The sequence below is a fragment of the Bombina bombina genome, chromosome 5 (genome assembly GCF_027579735.1).
Source record: "Bombina bombina isolate aBomBom1 chromosome 5, aBomBom1.pri, whole genome shotgun sequence".
Taxonomy (NCBI): Eukaryota; Metazoa; Chordata; class Amphibia; order Anura; family Bombinatoridae; genus Bombina; species Bombina bombina.
The window spans coordinates 387,834,210-387,855,135 of record NC_069503.1 but is presented as its reverse complement, the minus strand read 5'-3'; positions in this window follow the sequence as shown (position 1 = coordinate 387,855,135).

Here is a 20,926-nt window from a genome sequence, read left to right as displayed (position 1 = left end):
GGTTGGCCACAGAGTGTATATTACAGAAGTATCTGAAAACTTCAAGGCCTATAAAGCATATCTGGCAGAAGCTCACAACAACACGGGCATACGTGTATTTCGCTTTTAAGGTTTTTTTTTCTGAGGCAAGCACATGTGCTGGACATTAGTCGCTGGCCATATGTAACAGAAGGTCATTCCAACATATTAGTAACAAATTTTCTTTTTGTCCGGCAGGCAAATATGTATATATGATCAAAGTTGTTTTTTTCTTAAATTTGAACTTGCAAGTCAGCCCTAAAACATTATATAGGCAGCATTCTAGCAACATACAACTGCGCAGGGTATGAGCTGGCTGAATATTGTTGGTTAATGTACTGCTGAATGTTTGACTGGGTGACCTATTATTTGGAAATAGAATGTATATATAAGCTGGAAAAGATCACTTTAAAATTTGACCTAAGAAGCAGTTTTGGGGCTAAATCTAACAACTGTATTGGAGATATTATGCTTATGTTTAGATACACAACGGATCTGTAATATTAAGGTGACATAATAGTGAAAGACGGCAGGCAAAGGCCCAGAAAGTGCTGCCGGTCCGTTACAACCCCTGAAATACATATACCCATATGTGATAGGTGATACATATAGAGTTGTGAGCATTTATAATTCAAATGCACTATAAGCACAATAACAAACAAAAATTACAACAACAAAAGGGAATACAAAAAAAATGTTTTAACTACGCCTGCTAGACTTTAAAATGTCCAGTGAGGGGTATTACAGAATAAATTAAGTAATAAAGGTAATAAAGGTCTTTAGTTTGAAAGAGTAGCTATATAGATAAGCTAAAGGTTTTCATGTAGTCTCTTAACGTAGTGGACCTAAAAGCTGTTTGTTGAATATATTGACTTGAAACTTAGCCACTTGAAAATAGGACTGAGTAATCTACCTAACAAAAGCAAGAGAAAGAAGTAGTATAAGTACTGAAAGTGGAAACCGAAATTAAGAGGTTTAACCAATAGATATTTGAACTTAAAAGAAGCAAGACTTCTTTGATGGTATTGAGGTTCTAGGGACAAGAGATAAAAAATAATTAGTCCTCTTAGAGGCACTTAGCACTGATTGACACTTTTTAATGATTTTTTTACACTTGGTATATTATTTGAGTGTGTGCACTGTCTTCACATTCACACCCCCCTTTTTTTTTTTTTTTTTTTTCCCCTTCCTCTCCTTCTCTCTTCTTCTCCTTTTTGTGTCCTTCTCCAATAGGGAGTCATAATAAATAAGCACGCTTGGATTCTTTCAAGCCGACCACTGAATTTGCACAGAAGTTCTGAGTGTATTTAGAACCCAGAAACTAATGGAAAAATACGTAACAAATATCAAACCTAGATCCCCAGCCATGCCACCAAGGAAAGACAAAAATGTAATAAAACAGTACAAGAGGTAATGGTAGAAACAGCATCAGAGTCACATCAGACAGGAGAGAGAGCTGTAGACACACAAATTACGAACAACCAAATAGTCGATCTACTACTCCCACAATTTGAGGTAATTAAAAAGGAACTGTCTGGTCTCACTGTTGAGATCAGGCAATTCTCAAACAGACTGACAGAAGTAGAGACGTGGGTCTCTGAGCTGGAGGATATATATATCCACCAGGAGGAGATCACACGGAAACTTACAGACACTATAAAAACTTTACAGAACAAAGTAGAGGACCTAGAGGACAGGTCAAGAAGAAACAACGTGAGAGTGGTAGGCCTACCTGAAACACCTGAGTATAGTGATCTTTTGCAATTTGCTTCTGTGACACTGCCTCACACCTTAGGTATGACAGCTCAAGGGGGACAATTAGCAGTAGAGAGAGCACACCGTACCGGCCCCAACAGGGCGGGTATGGATACTAAAAATAGACCTAGAATGATCACGATTCGCTATCTTAATTTTCAAGATAAAGTAACAATCATGAGGCAATATAGAAAATGTCACCCACTGATTATAGATGGTAAACAGATATTAGTATTCCAGGATTTTTCGGTAGATACATCTAACAAGAGAAAAGAAATGTCCCCTTATTGTTCAGGATTGATTAAGGCAGGGATGAAAGCGAATCTAAGATATCCTGCGAAAATAATTGCTGAAGGAAAGGAAGGGCAGGTAGTGTTAAACTCCCCAGAAGAAGCAAAGCAATTTTGTATCAAAAATGAGATAACTATCTAGCTCCTCTGGGCTACACATAACAGGTTTAAATGAGACAAGAATGATTATATTGATGGCTAACAGAATAATAAGATTAGTATGGTTAGGGTTTTATTTTAGACTAAGTTGGGTGGGGTTTTCTTTTTTTTTTTTTTTTTTCTTCTCTTTTTGCTTTTTTCTTCTCCCCCCTCCCTCCTGTCTCTCTCTACTCAGAAATTAAAATACAGGTGATATGGGAGATAATTTGAAGTGCATTTCATGGAATATTGGAGGTGTAACCTCCCCAATGAAACGCAAAGGTATTTTAAAGACTATCAAAAAATGTAACCCTGATATAATTCTTTTACAAGAACTCCATTTAAGAGAAAATGAAATTCCTAAACTTAAGCCCAAGTGGGTAGCTGAGATAATAGCGACTCCCTGCCTAACAAGGAAAGGCGGCGTCGCCATAATGATAAATAACAGGTTAACTTATAATATAATAAAGACAGAACGAGACATTGAAGGCAGATTTTTAATAGCTCAAATAGAAATAGATTCTAAGAGGTGGACATTTTGCAATGTTTATGGCCCAAACAGCTTTGATAAGGAATTCTGGAATAAACTTAAAGATAAATTAATTCCTTATTTAGACCAGAATTTAATCCTGGCGGGTGATTTCAATATGACCTTATACCCAGAAGTAGACAGATGGAGACAAAAGAAAAGCGCTAGTAAATATAAAAGAGAGGCTAGTTTTTTCAGAGAATTTTGTAAAACCTTAAGAGTCAAGGATATATGGAGAGCCCAACATCCAGACACAAGGGAATATTCCTGTGAGTCTAAAGCGCATAAAAACTTCTCTAGAATTGATATGTTTCTAATAGAAGAAAAAATTTTGCAAATTGATATTGAAACGGAAATTTTAGACTTTATTCTATCGGATCATGCTATTATATCCCTTAAGTTGATATCACGTGTATCAGAGCAGACAAATGTAAACACTTTCAGATTCCCTGGGTATATGGTTAATAACTTAGGCTTTCGTAACTGGCTGACACAAAGATGGCAGGAATATGCTGATTTGAATCAAGGATACAGACACAAACCAGAAATTTTCTGGGAAGCGGGTAAAGCCGTATTGAGAGGGGAAATTAAACAGTATATGATCAGAAAGAAAAAGAAACAGATAGCTAGGGAGGTACAACTAGCGAACCAACTTAAAAACCTATATAGAAAGTATATTTTAATCCCCAATAAGGTATCCTGGGATAAATATGTGAGGGCCAAAGCAGAGAGAGAGCTGTTTTTGAACAATAAATGGGCATTAGAGGATATTAAAAACAGGAATTACTGGCAAGGTATCCAAGGAATATCAGCCAAACATCTGGCCAAAATGAGGGAGGTTAGGAAAAATAAAAACCTATGTACTCTGATAAAAGTTAAAAATAACACTTATACGAAAGCGACTGAAATTCGGGACGCCTTTCATAAATATTATCAAAAACTTTACTCACAAGGGGAAATAGACGTGCAGGCAAAAGAGAAGTTCTGGAAAGAAATCACTTTACCTAAGATGGATAGAGAGAAAGCAATTCAATTAAATACTGAAATAAGCATTGAGGAAGTCAATATAGCCATTGAAGCAATGAAATCAGGGAAAGCTCCAGGCCCTGATGGAATATCTGCCGAATTTTATAAGGTATTGAAACCAGACCTGGCGGGAATTTTGTGTGAAATTTTTAATCTATATTTTGGGCATAACCAAAAACAATCACCATACTTTACGGATTCGATAGTAACCTTGATTCATAAGAAAGGCAAACCAAAAGAAGATATGGGTTCATACAGACCCATATCTCTACTTAATAATGATTATAAGATACTAATGGCTATTATTGCAGATAGGCTTAAGAAAGTAGTTGGGGACATTATCCATCCAGACCAGACGGGATTTATGCCAGGGCGAAATGCCGCCAGAAATATTCGTAGAGTATTATTAACAATTGATCATTACTATAATAAATTACATAAAACAGACAGCAAATGCAAATCAGATTTGGCACTAGTAACTATAGACGCAGAGAAGGCATTTGATTCGATAATTTGGGATCACATGATGACTTCTCTGAAGCAGTTTGGGTTCTTTGGCAATATGGTCAATATAATTGAATTAATATATAAAATGCCCAGATCACAAATCTATGTAAATGGAGCGCTCACGCCGTACATAACACTTCAAAGGGGTAATAGGCAAGGATGCCCGCTATCCCCAATACTTTTTAATATTTCATTAGAACCACTTGCAATTTACTTGAGAAAAGAGATAAGGGGGATTAATCTTGGTAAACAAAAAATAGTCGTATCACTCTATGCAGATGACATCATGCTATTCTTAAGCGATTCAAAGACAGATATCCCAAAAAGTCTAGAAATAATAAACTGTTTTAGTAAATTTACGGGATATAAGATCAACACCCAGAAATCTGAGATTTTATGGCTAAATAAGACTAAAACAAGTTATATTAAACATCCATTTAGAGAAGTGATTACTATAGAATACCTAGGAATTAAGCTAGGAAACAACCCTTATATGTGGTATACCCTGAACTATACGCAGCTTTTTTTAAAGTTGGAAACCGAACTACAAAGATGGAAATTGCTTTTCCTTTCCCTCTCAGCTAAAGTTATGGTAATTAAAGCTATCTTATTTCCGCGTTTAATGTACTTATTACAAAATCTACCACTGTTTATTCCTAAGCAGGATTTACTTAGATATAACAAAGCGTGCGCAAAGTTCTTTTGGGGAAAAGGGAGACCCAGAATAGCGACAGACAGGTTAACTATACCCAAAAAATATGGTGGTATGTCTATACCAAATTTAAGATACTACAATTGGACCACCATGGTAAAATATGCAATAGACTGGTTAACGGAGGCGCAATATATTACATATTATGACATAGAGTCGGAGTTGATAGCCCCCTTTAATCTGAAAGCCGTCCTACACCACTCATACGGAAAATTGCCTGGTAATATCAAACAGTTGTTGACATTTTCAAATATAATTTTGGCATGGCAAAAGTATTGTAAAGTATTGGGGATAGAATATAGAATATCACAATATCTACCCATAATTGGATCACCAGCATTTTCACCAGGCATGCACAATGTAGTATTTAGGGAATGGCAAAACAAGGGAGTTACACATTTTTCGCAGCTGTTAATGGAAGGTACAAACAATATACAACTATTTAGCCAGATCGCGGGTAAGTTTCAGCTCCCTTCAAATAACTTTTTTGCGTTTCTACAAGCTAGAAGCTTTATTACAACATTAATAGCGGAGACAAATCCGGAATGGAGGCTACGAGAAATAGAGGCAGGTGTTAAACGTTATAAGGGGGGGATTAGAGCAATATCCTACTGGTACGAGGCGATATTTATAAAACTGGGGGACAATTACCTGACGGGGATAAGAGATAAATTTAAAAAATACTTTCCTAACATACAAGAGGAGGACATCAAGAAGAGTATAGAAGTAGTTGTAGAGACCACCCCAATAGTTAGCTGGAGGGAAGCTCATTGGAAAATACTGAATAACTACTATCTTACTCCAGACAGAATTAACAAATGGGCAGCAGAGGGCCTGAGTCTGGGATGCTATAAATGTAATGCGGAAAGGGCGGACCTTTTGCATTGTTTTTGGTCATGTCCCAAGATCAGACAATTCTGGGGAAGAATTAACTATTGGCTCAATAGATACATTCAAATACGGATGGATTTTAATCCAGAGGTTGTCTTTTTATTATACCAAAAACAGATAAGGCCAGGAGATAAACAACTAATTAATACTTCTATTATGGCAGCGCGAAATTTAATTTTAAGAAAATGGAAACTTAAAAAATCCCCAAAGATGGTGGAATTTACAAAGCTGATAAGGACACAAATGACAGCAGAAATATACGACAAAAAACTAGCCTTGGAGCATAATCTCCGAAAATATTTCAATAAATGGCTTAAAATAATTGTAGAATGGCCAATTGAGATACAAAAACAATTTATAGCCCCGCTAAGAAATTCTTTAGCTTTCCAGACTCTGATATGTGAAGAGAAGATACCCTATCAGTGGGGTGAAGTAAGAGAGAGGATGGTGTAGTGTTGGGGACCGGGGGGAGAGGGGAAGAGGGACTAGCTCTAATTTTCCCCTTTTTTTTTTTTTTTCCTTTCCTTTCTTCTTTCTTTTTTTTCTTCTTGTTTTTGTTGTTGGTATGTGCAGCAGGGTAAACTTGAATGTAAAAGGTTTTTTAAGAATTATGTTTAAAAACCCAGCATTGTGTGTAAAGCAGTTTGACTATGAAATGTTAACAAGATAAAAAGCGGCTAGCTTTGTCTGATTTTCTTTTATGTAAAGCATGATAAGAAGCCCTGCGAGGCGCAAAATGACGAACTTGTGTGTTCTTTTTGTTTGTATTACACATTGCTGGATATAAATAAAGTAAAAAAAAAAAAAACCATTAATGAGCCTTTAAAACAGGGATGAGGCTAAAATAAGGAAGTTTTAAAACCCATAAAAATAAAATATGTTAAAAGATAAAATTAGCATATTCTAACTAAAACAATTTACATTCAATTCTACTAAATATTACACAGTGATTACTTAGATAAGTGTTTAATGGATTTAATTTAAATCTGGATGTAACTGACTTCAGCAAAGTGTACGACATAAACATTCTGAGAAGCTTTTCAAAGGATGTATTACTAGACTGCCCTGAAATAGCACAACTGCATTTTTTTTTTGTTTCAAAAGAGCTTTATTAGTATACAACTCGGTTTACATTATACATGTAGAAGCATATACATACAAAGAGTTACAGATGAAACATTGCAATGTAAACTCACCATTAAACCTTTACAAAGCTCTCTTTTTTTCTTTGTTTTTCTTTTTCTTTTGTTTTTAAAATAATTCTTATACTTTACCCATAGACTATTACCATCAGAGTCCATGGTCTTTATAGTTCTAATATCCAACAGTGCAGCCATAATAGCTATCTATAGTAAAGCTTAGTGAAAAGAAAGTCAGAAAGAAAGAGGTAGAAAGGGATAGGGAGAAGATGGAGAAAAAAAAAAAGTTTAAAATATTCTCTTTGTCTCATCTCCCCCCCTCTTTATATAGTGCCTTTCCAGATTGCCAAGATCATTTTGTGTATATCTAATTTGTCTATTTTAAGATAGTGGTATCTCTCTAGTACAATAAGTTCTGTAACCTGGATTCTCCACTCCTCTAAGGATGGGACATCCTGGGTTTTCCATTTTTTAGGGATGAGTTTTTTGGCACCAGTTATCATAATCAGTAAGAGAGCCTGTCTTGCCTGGTCTTTAATTTTAGGTAATGAGCAAAACAATATGCTCTCTATGCTCTCAGGTATTTGAGTGTTCAGCAGATTTGAGATTACAGAGAATATGGCCGCCCAAAATCCCTCTAACTTAGGGCACGACCACCAGATATGTGATAAAGAGCCCTCTCCGCCACATCCTCTCCAGCAAGTACTGCTGAGGGAAGGGAACATTTCATGGAGCCTGGTAGGGGTGAGGTACCATCGACTCATAAGTTTGAAGTGCATTTCTTGTATATTGGCGGACACTGAAGAACGTTTTGTGAGTTCGAAGGCTCCATGAGTCTTGTTTAATGCTCTGAGGTAACTCTCTATTCCATGCAAATGTGTAAGAGGGTGGTGTCTTTTGGCTGTCAGAGGAGGTTATGCTGTATAAAAGGGAGATAAGATGTCTTGGAGTGTTTGGGAGGGTACAAAGGGAGTAAGTCCGCGGCCCATCTCCTTCCTATATTTGTGATGGGAGATGTAATGAAGCAATTGATTAAAATTGAGCCACAAGGAAAATATTTCTCCATGTGTCTCAGCTAGTTGGGTCTGTGTTTTAATGATATTGTTTTCCCTAAGAAACTGCATAGAGCCCGCTCTCAAGTTATACGGTTGTTTAATTCTACTGCCTATTCTGCAATATGGAAGATCCATATTCTCAATTATCGGGGTAAGGGGTGAGTATCTTGATGAAATGTGAGTGCTTGTCGCCAGGGTTTTATCCCATTCTGATAGTGTTTCTGTTGTTATGATGTATTTATGTAAATTTTTTGGCCTGTGTGCTGTGGGGGTCCATGCCAGTGTTCCTACAAAATTCAATGAAAGAATTTGCCTTTCTAAATGTAGCCAAGCCTTGCTTGTATCATTCTGGGACCACTCTACAACTCTCTGCAAGAAAATTGCTCTCCTATAAACAGAAAGATTTGGCAAGCCCAGACCCCCTTTATGCCTTGGCATATACATTGTCTTCTTGATCGGAACAGCCAATAGAATGCGAGCTCAATCTGAGCCAATCAGAATTTTCCTACCTTAATTCCGATTGGCTGATAGAATCCTATCAGCCAATCGGAATTCGAGGGACGCCATCTTGGATGACGTCCCTTAAAGGAACCGTCATTCGTCGAGAAGTCGTCGGAAGAAGAAGATGGGTCCGCGGTGGAGGTTTTCAAGATGGAGCCGCTCGTCATCGGATGAAGATAGAAGATGCCGCTTGGATCAAGATGGTTGCCGGTCCAGATCACCTCTTCTTCCCGGATAGGATGAAGACTTTGGAGCCTCTTCTGGACCTCTTCAGCCGCCGGATTATGGATCGCCAGCCCCCTCTTGGGCTTGGATGAAGATTTCGGAGCCTGGAACGATCGGTGATACCTGGCATGGTGAAGACAAGGTAGGATGATCTTCAGGGGCTTAGTGTTAGGTTTATTTAAGGGGTGTTTGGGTTAGATTAGGGGTATGTGGGTGGTGGGTTGTAATGTTGGGGGGGGGATTGTATGTTTTTTTTTACAGGCAAAAGAGCTGAATTCTTTGGGGCATGTCCCGCAAAGGGCCCTTTTAAGGGCTGGTAAGGTAAAAGAGCTTTGAACTTTTGTAATTTAGAATAGGGTAGGGCACTTTTTTATTTTGGGGGTCTTTGTTATTTTATTAGGGGGCTTAGAGTAGGTGCAATTAGTTTAAAATTGTTGAAATTTTTTTCTTATGTTTGTAAATATTTTTTTATTTTTTGTAACTTAGTTCTTTTTTATTTTTTGTACTTTAGTTAGTTTATTTAATTGTATTTATTTGTAGGAATTGTATTTAATTTATTTATTGATAGTGTAGTGTTAGGTTTAATTGTAGATAATTGTAGGTAGTTTATTTAATTTATTTATTGATAGTGTAGTATTAGGTTTAATTGTAACTTAGGTTAGGATTTATTTTACAGGTAATTTTGTAATTATTTTAACTAGGTAGCTATTAAATAGTTCTTAACTATTTAATAGCTATTGTACCTGGTTAAAATAAATACAAAGTTGCCTGTAAAATAAATATTAATCCTAAAATAGCTACAATATAATTATAATTTATATTGTAGATATATTAGGGTTTATTTTACAGGTAAGTATTTAGATTTAAATAGGAATAATTTTTTTAATAAGAGTTAATTTATTTCGTTAGATAAAAATTATATTTAACTTAGGGGGGTGTTAGTGTTAGGGTTAGACTTAGCTTTAGGGGTTAATACATTTATTATAGTAGCGGTGAGCTCCGATCGGCAGATTAGGGGTTAATTATTGTAGGTAGCTGGCGGCGATGTTGTGGCGGGCAGATTAGGGGTTAATAAATATAATATAGGGGTCGGCGGTGTTAGGGGCAGCAGATTAGGGGTACATAGGGATAATGTAGGTAGCGGCGGTATACGGAGCGGCAGATTAGGGGTTAAAAAAAATATGCAGGTGTCAGCGATAGCGGGGGCGGCAGATTAGGGGTTAATAAGTGTAAGTGGGTAGGAGAGTGACGTCGCTACAGCCTATAGAGGGTGTGTGCGCCGCTGTCCAATTGCAGCCTCAGAATGTCGGCAAAGGAAAGAGAAGAGAAGCACTGTTGGCGTTTTAATCCATTATCTAGCACATTTTTTGCACTTTACTTAGCTATGGAGGGGGAGGCAATTAGTCTCAATAAATCGATTTTTGATATACAAGGCAGAAAAACATATTTTCAATCAGTGTTCTCAGTGGGAGAGAATGAATTTATTGAAAAAGATATGAAGAGTCTGTTTAACCAATTGGAAAGATTGCTTATGATGGACTTACGTTTGATGTGGGATGCTGTAGCCTTTGAACATTATGTGCAATCTAAGAGAATCCCTCGAGGATTAAGAATTAAAAAGTTTCCTTCATATGACCTCAATGATGACGCTCTAACAACGGAGTGGAAGGATGCCCTTACAACCTGTTCTTTAACCATTATGGATATTTTGATAAGAAGCAAAAATTCCAAACGTGATTCCTTAAAGGCACAGATCCATAATGTTAAACAGGAATTAAAGAACCACAAACAAGAGGAGGAGTATTCTGATTTAAAATCTAAAATGAAGAAAAAGATAAGAAAATCTGATAGTGAGCTTGCTTCACTAAAGGGCAGAAAATTCAACAGAGACCAAGATGATTATCTTAAAAATAATGTGTATGACTGGTCTAGATTTACCAGACGGACCCGCAGATTTTCTGGAACACAACAGAGGGATTATGATTCAAGCACAAATACTGATGGTGAAGGAGAAATTCCAAGGTCCAGCAAAAATAGAAATAAACACAAAAACAAAAATAAGAAGAAATCAAATTGGGCCACATCATCCACACCGGTAGTCGAACCAAAGTCAATCTTAAAGAAAAGACACAAGAATAAATCCAAGAAAGTGGTCTTTTCCTCTACTGAGTTGGATACCTCTGACCAGGATTCAGAATTATCAGATGATAGCTCTTCCTCCTCTTCCTCTTCTTCCTCTCTTTCTCCCCTTCCCTCTTTGTCTTTGCAGGAAACGACACACCAAGGACGTGAGAAGAAAGAAAATGAAGCCCGTTCAAAAACCAAAAGCCAAGACATCCCTTTAGGAAAGGAAAAAAGAGGACACGTAGAGCAGGTTCCAGAAGAAGGAAAAAGATCCTCAAAGAGAAAGGCAAAGAAGAACTAGCACTCAGTGTCGTCAATTTATCGAACTTTGAACTCACTGAAAGTCATATTAGTGTATTATCTAAGGGTCTGGGCTTTGCTCCCACTTACAATTTTTCAGTATTTAATACTTTGTTGGATCTCAATAAATTTGTTAGGAAGCTCACACTACGTAGACACTTTTCTAGTATTTCTGATAATGAGGAAGTGGAACTTGATGTACCAGATGAAATTGCTGAGGGTGAAAACAATATATCCCTTCCCATCAGCAGTTTGCCCAGTACTATTCCAGAATCAACTTTTGATTTTAAAGACATCTGTATTCTGGAAGAATTAAGAATGCTGGACACTACTGCTGATGGTGTGAATGACTCAGATGTTCCAAAACCTAAAAGAACAAGATCTAATTTTTACCCCACTCAATCTAGGGGCACACATATTAATTTATTCCAAAAACAGGTGGAAAAAGAGATTGTGGAGTTGGGTAAACACACTACTACAACAGGCCATAGGGATAATCTTACAAAAAGACAAAAAGCAGCAATTAGACAATTAGAAAGTAAACACGATCTTGTCATTCGTTCATCAGACAAAGGAGGTAATGTCGTAGTTATGAACAAAGCACAATACATTAATGAAGCCTATAAACAATTGAACGATGGCATCACATATAGGAAATTATCTCATAACCCAGAGAAAGAATTCACCCATAAATTGGATAGGCTACTTGAAGATGCACTTGCTTTGGGCTTCATCTCACAAGAGCAGTGTGTTTCCCTAATTCCACAATTTCCCGTAACGCCGGTCTTTCACCACCTACCTAAATTACATAAGGACTCAGTCAACCCACCAGGCCGTCCAATAATTTCTGGGATTGGCTCGTTGTTTGAACCATTGTCTGAGTGGGTTGACTCAGTCCTACAGCCCCTAGTACAGAACCTTAGTAGCTATCTAAGGGATTCATCCCATCTTTTAACTATCATTGACAAGATGAGATGGGACAAAGATCATAGGTGGGTGGTGATTGACGCGGTGTCACTATACTCACGTATACCGCACAGTTTGGGATTGTGTGCCATTGGTTTCTTTTTGGATAATTATACCAATTATTCCAGGGAATTTAAATTGTTCTTTTGTGAGACTGTCGAGTTCCTACTGTCCCACAATTACTTCATGTTTAATGGAGAATATTTTCTACAAATCTGTGGTACTGCGATGGGGGCGAAATTTGCCCCCTCATTCGCTAACTTATTTGTGGGATGGTGGGAACTCGGCAGCCTCTACAATAGCAATAACCCTTTCATAGATAACATCTGCATATATATGCGTTACATTGATGACCTTATCTTTGTGGTCAAAGGTGACTTTGTCTTTGAGGATTTCCTCAAATTTGTAAACAATAATGATCTACATTTACAGTTCACGGGGGAGATCCAAGATAAAGAAGTTCATTTTTTGGATCTCACCTTAGTTGGCTCAGTTGAACTTAATAAGATCGTCACTGATACATATAGAAAGCCAACCTCTGGCAACACAATCTTACATGCCACATCCTGTCATCCCAAACATCTTATAAATTCGATACCTAAGAGTCAATTTCTTAGGTTGCGTCGAAACTCCAACTCAGATAAACTGTTTAATGTCCAAGCCATCAAATTGATGGATAGGCTAAGTGCTAGAGGTTACGATCGTAATGTACTCCAGCAGTCCTTAGATGAGGTGAGATGTACTTATAATCCTAAAGAAAGAAAGTGGAATAACAAGGCCAATAAAGTAATGTGTAGTAAGGATATAGTAGTATTTTCGACAGAGTATTCTTCACAATTCAATGATTTATGTAAAATTATTAAAGGTAACTTATCTATACTTAAAGGTGATGACATTTTAGTCAATTTTGTAGATAAGGTTAAATTTGTGCCTAAAAAGGCCCCCACACTTGCCAAAAAGCTTGTGCCCAGCATGGTGAATAACCAAGTTGGTCCAAGGGGGTGCCAGTGGCTGAATAAGAAGGGCACTTTCAGATGTCTATCTAGAAATTGTCTCACCTGTTTACAGATATCCATGGAGACTGAATTCACTAGTCATGTAACCAAACAGAATTTTAAAATTAATCATTATGCAAATTGTAGTACAACATTTGTCGTCTATCTTATAGACTGTACCCTGTGTTCTGAACAGTATGTTGGTCAGACCTCCCGTGCCCTTAGATCGAGAATAGGAGAGCACAGAAGGGATATTAAAAATTATAACAAGGATTCGAGTGTAGCAAGACATTTCAACTGCTTACATTTTACTGATCAGCCAAAATTTACTGTAAAAGTAATAGACATAGCCAAAAAGCCCATTAGGGGAGGAAATATATATAATATATTGTCCAAGAAAGAACTTTTTTGGATTTGGAAACTTAACACGAGGGCACCGCTTGGTCTAAATAAAGAATGGGACATTAGTTACTTTGTGGAGTAACTTGTGCCATCTTTAATAAATTCCCATCTATGTAGACGCTCATTGTCATAGTCATATTAAGAATACTCATTAAAAATTAAAAATTATCTATTTAGTTTTTATTTCTCCCTTGCCTCACTCTTATTCTCATTCTGAATACATTCTGAACATATCCAGTTTCACATTTTCATATCTTCATTTTTTGACACCTTGATACATACAATTATACATATTTGTATATGTTTTCACATTAACTTTTTTTGTTTTTGTATTTATCTACTATTGTGTGAAAAAATATGAAGAAATATGAAAAAATATGAGAAAAAATATGAAAAAATATGAGAAAAAATATGAAAAAATGTGACAGTTTTACAACATATGTATACGAGACTCCTATACTCCAAAACTGTGATTCCTGAAAGTATAAGTTATTTTCAGATTTTTTAATCCCGCTGTCAACTTGGCAATGTGAATATGAATACAATTAGTGCATGACATTTTGAAAAATTAATACCATCTTTTTTAAGGTCTCATCAAAAAGTTGTATATTCCATGTGACATGTGCTTTATTGTCTTTAAAATCTTTTTGATCCTTAAACAATTTTTTCTTGCCTTGTGTATGTGATGATAGTAATATATATATATATATCTTATATTTTATATTTTATATATATTTTTTATTTTTATTACTATATCGCATCTGACTTAGATTTATAATCAGATTTACTATTATTTCTCTTTTTGAGACTAATTTGGAACGTGTGTAACATGATCTATTGATGTGTTTTTTTATATTCATTTTTATTTTATTTTCACTTTTGTACTTTCTATGTAATAAGTACCTTTTTTGCTTTTGTATTGTTATGTTACACCATTTCTTCTCACACCTGTGCAGTCTGCCTTTGAGACATTCATTTTGGGTATACTATGGCTTTGAATGATTGGCCATTGCTCCTTTAAAGGTGTGCTGCACAGGTGGTGAGCTATCCTATGATTAAGTGCTGCATAGCACGAAACATGTAAGGATTTGCTCCCCCCCCTCCACCTGTATAGCTTGCATTTGTACTGTGCTGTGCTTGTCTATTCACCTACATGTTTTAAACTCTTTTGAAATAAACCTTTGGATTTTAAGGACTATGGAGTAAGAGTGCTGCTTCCCTCTACCTGTTAATAAGTGTAAGGTTAGGGGTGTTTAGACTCGGGGTACATGTTAGAGTGTTAGGTGCAGACGTAGGAAGTGTTTCCCCATAGAAAACAATGGGGCTGCGTTAAGAGCTGAACGCTGCTTTTTTGCAGGTGTTAGGTTTTTTTTCAGCTCAAACTGCCCCATTGTTTTCTATGGGGATATCGTGCACAAGCACGTTTTTGAAGCTGGCCGCGTCCGTAAGCACCGCTGGTATCTAGAGTTGCAGTGGCGTTAAATTATGCTCTACGCTCCCTTTTTGGAGCCTAACGCACTGAAAACCCAGCCATTCTGTGAACTCTAAATACCAGCGGTATTTAAAAGGTGCGGGAGAAAAAAAGCACGCGTAGCTAACTCACCCCTTTGGCCGCCAAACTCTAAATCTAGCCGTATGGTTGTTAAATAATTGCAACATATGTGGAGATAAAACTTCTTTGCATTTTTTAAAGTAGATAGATGAAAGTCCATCAGGGCCTGAGCTTTTGCCAGAGGGGATGTCTTTAATCGCTTGGAGTTCTTCTATAGTAATAGGGGCAGATAGGGAATCGGTTGCTTGTGCGTCTATGGTTGGGAGTTGAAGGTCCCTAAAGTAGTGATTTAAATCATCTTCCAAAGCGGGGTTGTCCCGTGGGGTCTTTTCCCCTAGATTGTATAGTCTATTGTAATATTTACAAAAAGTGTCAGCAATCTTGGGGCTATCTTTTACTATGTGACCATCTGTTGTGGTGAGAGAATGGACGTAGGTACTTAGTTGTTTCCGTTTTAAACTTCTGGCCAGAATCTTGCCTGGTTTGTTCCCCCCTTCAAAGTAATATTGCCTAAGAAACAATGCCTTACGTTGATGGACGTTTAATCAATAGTCTGTTGTCTGTGAGATCAGACAGTATTTGTTTGTTAGATGGATTTTGTTTATGGGCTGATTCCAGTGACTTAATAGTTTGTAAGAGACTGGTGTGCTTTTCCCTGGAAATTCTGTTTAGATGGGATTTATGTTTTATAAATATGCCTCTAACCACAGTTTTGTGAGCTTCCCACTCCATTTGCCTGGAGGAGGATGTTTGTGCATTCAGCAAGAAGTACTCGGTTATACTCTTTTGGACTGAGTCAAGAAGTACTGGGTCATTGAGTAATGAGTCCTCTAATCTCCATATTCTATGCACTATCGGAACGTCAGGCCAAAGAATACTACATGTTACGGGGGCATGATCGGACCAAGTAATAGAACCAATGGTGCAATCGCTTGTTATGGATAGACCTTGCTGGTCGGTATATATATGATCAATCCTAGTGTAGCAGTTGTGTGGGTTAGAGTAAAAGGTGTAATCCCTGTCTGAAGGGTGTAGTGTCCTCCATGTGTCGTGTAATGTGAGGCTTTGTAAGATGTTTTTGATTACTCTTAGTTTCCTGTTTGCTATGCATGAAGTACCTTTTGAGGAGTCCAAATGGGGTTCAAAAGATAAATTAAAGTCCCCACCTAGAAATACCACACCCTGAGAGTGATCAAGAATCAAATTCACTATCTTTTTGAAAAAAACAGTATGTGTCTGGTTTGGAGCATATATATTGATAAGAGTAATTTGGTGTTCATATAGTAGACCCCTCAATAAGATATATCTGCCTTCTGGGTCCCTTTCAGTCTGAATTACTTTTATGGGTAGAGATCTGTGAAATACAATGCCGACTCCTGCCTTTTTGTTGGGCCCGGAGGTGAAGAAGGCAGAGGGATATTGTGTATTGTACCACTGGCGTTCTCTTCCCTTTTGAAAGTGAGTCTCTTGAAACAGAAGGATGTGACTATTGATTTTATTCAGGTCTCGGAAAGCTATGGAGCATTTACCAGGGTTATTTAACCCTTTAGCATTAATTGTGGTCAATCGTATTGTGTGATCTTGGAATTTACTGGTTTTAGTTTGCATTTTGGAGAGCGATAAGAGAGAAAAAAAAAAAAAGGGGGAGAGGAGGAGGGATGGGTGCAGAAAAAAGGTGGGAAGATAAAAGTAGAGAGGTAGTTTACCAAGGTAATAGGTTAAGAGGTAATAGTAAAAGTTCAGAAGATACGTTTAATAGTATTTATAGGTAAATTATAACAGTCTTTTGGTCCGCAATAAACTTGATAAGAGTTAAAACTAAGCATTATATTTCTGCGGCCAGAACAACAAACACAACAATTTCAACAATTGGGGTGAGTACACCCATGTTAGGCAAACATAAGAGAATAACTCGACGAGATAATAATTATGAACCCAGCTTAATAAGGATAAGGGATGGTAGGTAGGGGATGGGAAAGATAGGGGAAGGGGTGGGGGGTTATGGGTAGACACCATCAAGTGCCCGGGAAAGAGAGGAGGATGAGCAGGGGAACTATGGAGGGGGATAGGACGGAAGGGTAGGAGGGAGGTTGAAGGGGAAAAGGGGAGAGGTGAGGATTATGTGGGGATTAGATAATTAAAGACTGTAATGAAGGTTAGAGGAGGTAGATGAACATGATAACAGAGTTTAATTTGCTAACAGTTCTAAGTGTAATGTATAGGCAGTGTCACTGGAACAATGTGTGGGACCACTCGGGGCCTTTCTTAGTACATTAAGTGATTGTTACTCTCCAGGGGTGAGACTACGCTAAACAATCCTATGGTTCACTGCATCTGCGATAACAATGCAATGATCTTTGTGATAGATTCCCTGTATATACCTTTCTAGTAGAAGAGTCTGACTGGGAAAAAATAAACCCCTATTCAATGTTAGCTTTCCTGTAACAAAAATTTTATCTATATATTTAACTCCTTCAATCCCAACTTCTTTTTGCTATTATCATGCTTAGTTAAACCTTTTGGGAACATGGGAGAGAAGGGGAGGAAAAATATGAGAGGCAGGAGGGGCGGGTAGTTGGTAGGTGGAATGAGGGGAGGGGAGACAGGAGGGGGGGGACAAATGCATAATATTCAGTTTAACACAACAACAAAGCTTATATCTACTGATTGGTTGATATTCACAATGCTAGACTATCAAAGCAAAATATTTAACCTTTTGGATGTTTTGATAATATTTTAAGTCTGTCTTATTCTCCATTGGTGGAGTTACAAAAAAAATGTCCTGTGGTCTAGCTCGCCTGTAGTAGCATATAGACCTACTTTGGGGGAAACCTTTTGCTCTTGCTCATACAGTAAAGGAGTGTAGATGGGGGGAGAGGACCAGTCTATGCCAGTTCTCCCAAATCTAACATCTTGGTGTTATCCAACATAACAGTCCCCCAGACAATTTAACAAAAGAAGTACTTATCTAGGCGTCTCAGGTAGAATTGTCCATGGGTGCAGCCGGTCTAGCTGTCTCCATTCTAGATGGTTGTTGTATGGCCTGGTCAACAATCTCCGGCAAGGCTATGTCCCTGAAAAAAGAATGAGGATCTGCTCCTGGTCTGTATATGACCGTTTTATTATTGTGGTTAACAATGACAGATACCGGGAATCCCCAGCGGTATTGAACTTTGTGATTCCTGAGATGAGAAGTTATATGAGAAAGGTCTGTCCTCTTTTGCAGTGTGACCGGTGATAAGTCTGTAAAGATTTGTATTTCCTCCCCAGCATGTGTAATAGGATGTTTGGCTCTAGCGCCTTTAAGGATTTCCTCCTTGTCTTTAAAACATAAAAATGTAACTATTATGTCTCTAGGAGGAGCCTTTGGGGGTGGTTTAGGCCTGAGTGCCCTATGGGCTCTTTCAATGGGAATTTCTTTTGCTGCGGGAGTGTCCTTGATTACCCTAAATAGGGCCTGTAGATATCCCTCTATCGCTGGGGGATGTACTGTTTCAGATACACCCCTAAATCTGAGGTTGTTGCATCTGCAACGATTGTCCAAGTCTTCCACTCTGTCTGTTAAATAAAAGACTTGTTCCGATTGGTTCCGTATGTCTTCTGTATTGAGCTTTAAATTATCATTGATGGACTTATGTTGATCCTCCATTTTCTTGACTCTATGGTCCAGAGCACTCAGGTCTTTTCTAAGATCTCCAAACAGTTCTCTCATCTCTTGTAATACTCCTTGTATATCTTCTTTAGAAGAGAGGTATTGCAGGTCATTTTTGGTGACATAAGATGTTGGTAATGCTTCAGCTTGCACTCCCTTAGCTGCTATGGCAGTTTGATTATTAGCCATAATGTCTCCAGTAATTGTTGTCTTGGGTTCAAGTGGTTTTAAAAACTGGCTTAATGGGTTAGAGGAATCAGATTTACCTGATTTATTTTGCCTCTTGCAAGGCATTACCTAAAGTGTAGGCACTGTGGGGTGAAATACAAATAAAAAAGAAAAAAAAAACTTGGTTGTTTAGTTCTGAATTCAGTTTTCTTTCTTTTTTTTTTTTATAGATATCTTTTTAACTGAGACCGGTGAGTGGCTTAATGTCCCCACTATGATAGAATATATAAATACAGGGAAAAAAAATAGCCCAAAATTGTCACTGCAGATGGAGGGTGACCTTATTCTATGTGTAAAAGAGGTCTTTTATTTTTACTTTATAGCGTGGATGCAGACCCACGTGTAGGCCTGATTAACGTGTAGCCCCGGCTTTTTAAGGCCACTAGAACTCGGCTTGTCTCAGTTTCTCCCTCAGGTGTTAGGATATGTTTCTTCAGCTGGTCCCAACCCTCATCGACTGTTATTGATTTTTAGATCAGGCGTATCGGCTATCTATCCCCTGCTGAAGGTCGTTAGTGAGGCCGTGCTGTTACAGGGTAAGCGCTTGGTATATTTGCGGTGCGCAATCTTCCATTCAGGCCTCCTCTGTTGTTAGCCCCCGCAGCTCCTATCGCCCCCACAGATCTTACCGGTCAGATGGAGCTTTGATATGTCTCGTTGGTGGTTGCCAGCAGCCTCCGTGGTATGTGTATTTCTCCTGCGTTAGGCGCGGTAATACCGCTGAGTGTGATCTTCCGGTTTGGGATGATTTGTATGATCTTGCCTTGGCCAAGTTGTTGTCCGGTGCTCTCTTTGCTATGTCCCCTGATTTGGGTAAGGGAAGGAAGGGGTAATGCTGGGTTTCAGCTAATTATGCCTACATGGGGTATTGGAGCCCTCTCAGTGTGCGGCCATTTCCCTGCTTGGCCAGACTCCGCCCCCAAATAGTTAATCAGCACAACTGCATTTTATGTAGATTTATTATTACCTAAACATCATATAATGCATTACTTAAATACTGATACTGGGCTATATTACAAGTGGCGCACTATTTAGCACTTTCGCTCGAGCAATAACACTGCCAAAAGTAAAGATTTTGCTCACACTAACTAAAGGACTTCAAATATCGCAACCGCGCTAATTTATACTCCCCATAGACTCCAGATATATAGGTATAGATATATATTTTACATTAACAATATCAGATATACATAAAAAATATATATATTTAAAAACAAAAAGCACATTTTTTCTGTGTGAAGAACATTGGGATATAAAATATTGGAATATAAACTAGTAACTTATTAATAATTATTAATTTATATAGATACTGTAAAATATTCATATATATTCTATTGATTTTTATAAAATATTTTAGTACATCTATAATTATTTACATTAATTATTAATATTTTTCAATGTTTTATTTTTAATAAATACATAATGCACCTTAAGATAACTGAGTAGTGAGTTAAGGCACTTCAAGATTTATTTTGAGTAGGATGAAAAAAAGATGGAAAACCTCTCTGAATAGGTAGGTTTTCAAAGAGCATCTGAAGCTATACAAGGATGGAGACAGTCTGATGGAGTGGGTAGAGAGTTTCAGAGGACAGGAGCAGCACGTGAGAAGTCTTGGAGGTGAGAGAGGGACGTAAAAATAATAGGAGTGGATAGACGTAGGTCAGAGGTTAATCAAAGAGGACAGCTTGGCGAGTACAGTATTTGGAGATGAGGGAGGAAATATAGTTGGGAGTAAGGCTGTTGAGTGCTTTATAAGTTAGTGTTAATACTTTGAATGGTATTCTAAAGTGTATAGGTAGCCAGTGTAGAAACTGGCAGAGTGGAGCAGCTGATGTAGATCAGCGACTTAGGTGGATGGGTCTAGCTGAAGCATTCATGATAGATTAGAGGGGGTGAGGTGGTGTTTGGGAAGCCCATTAAG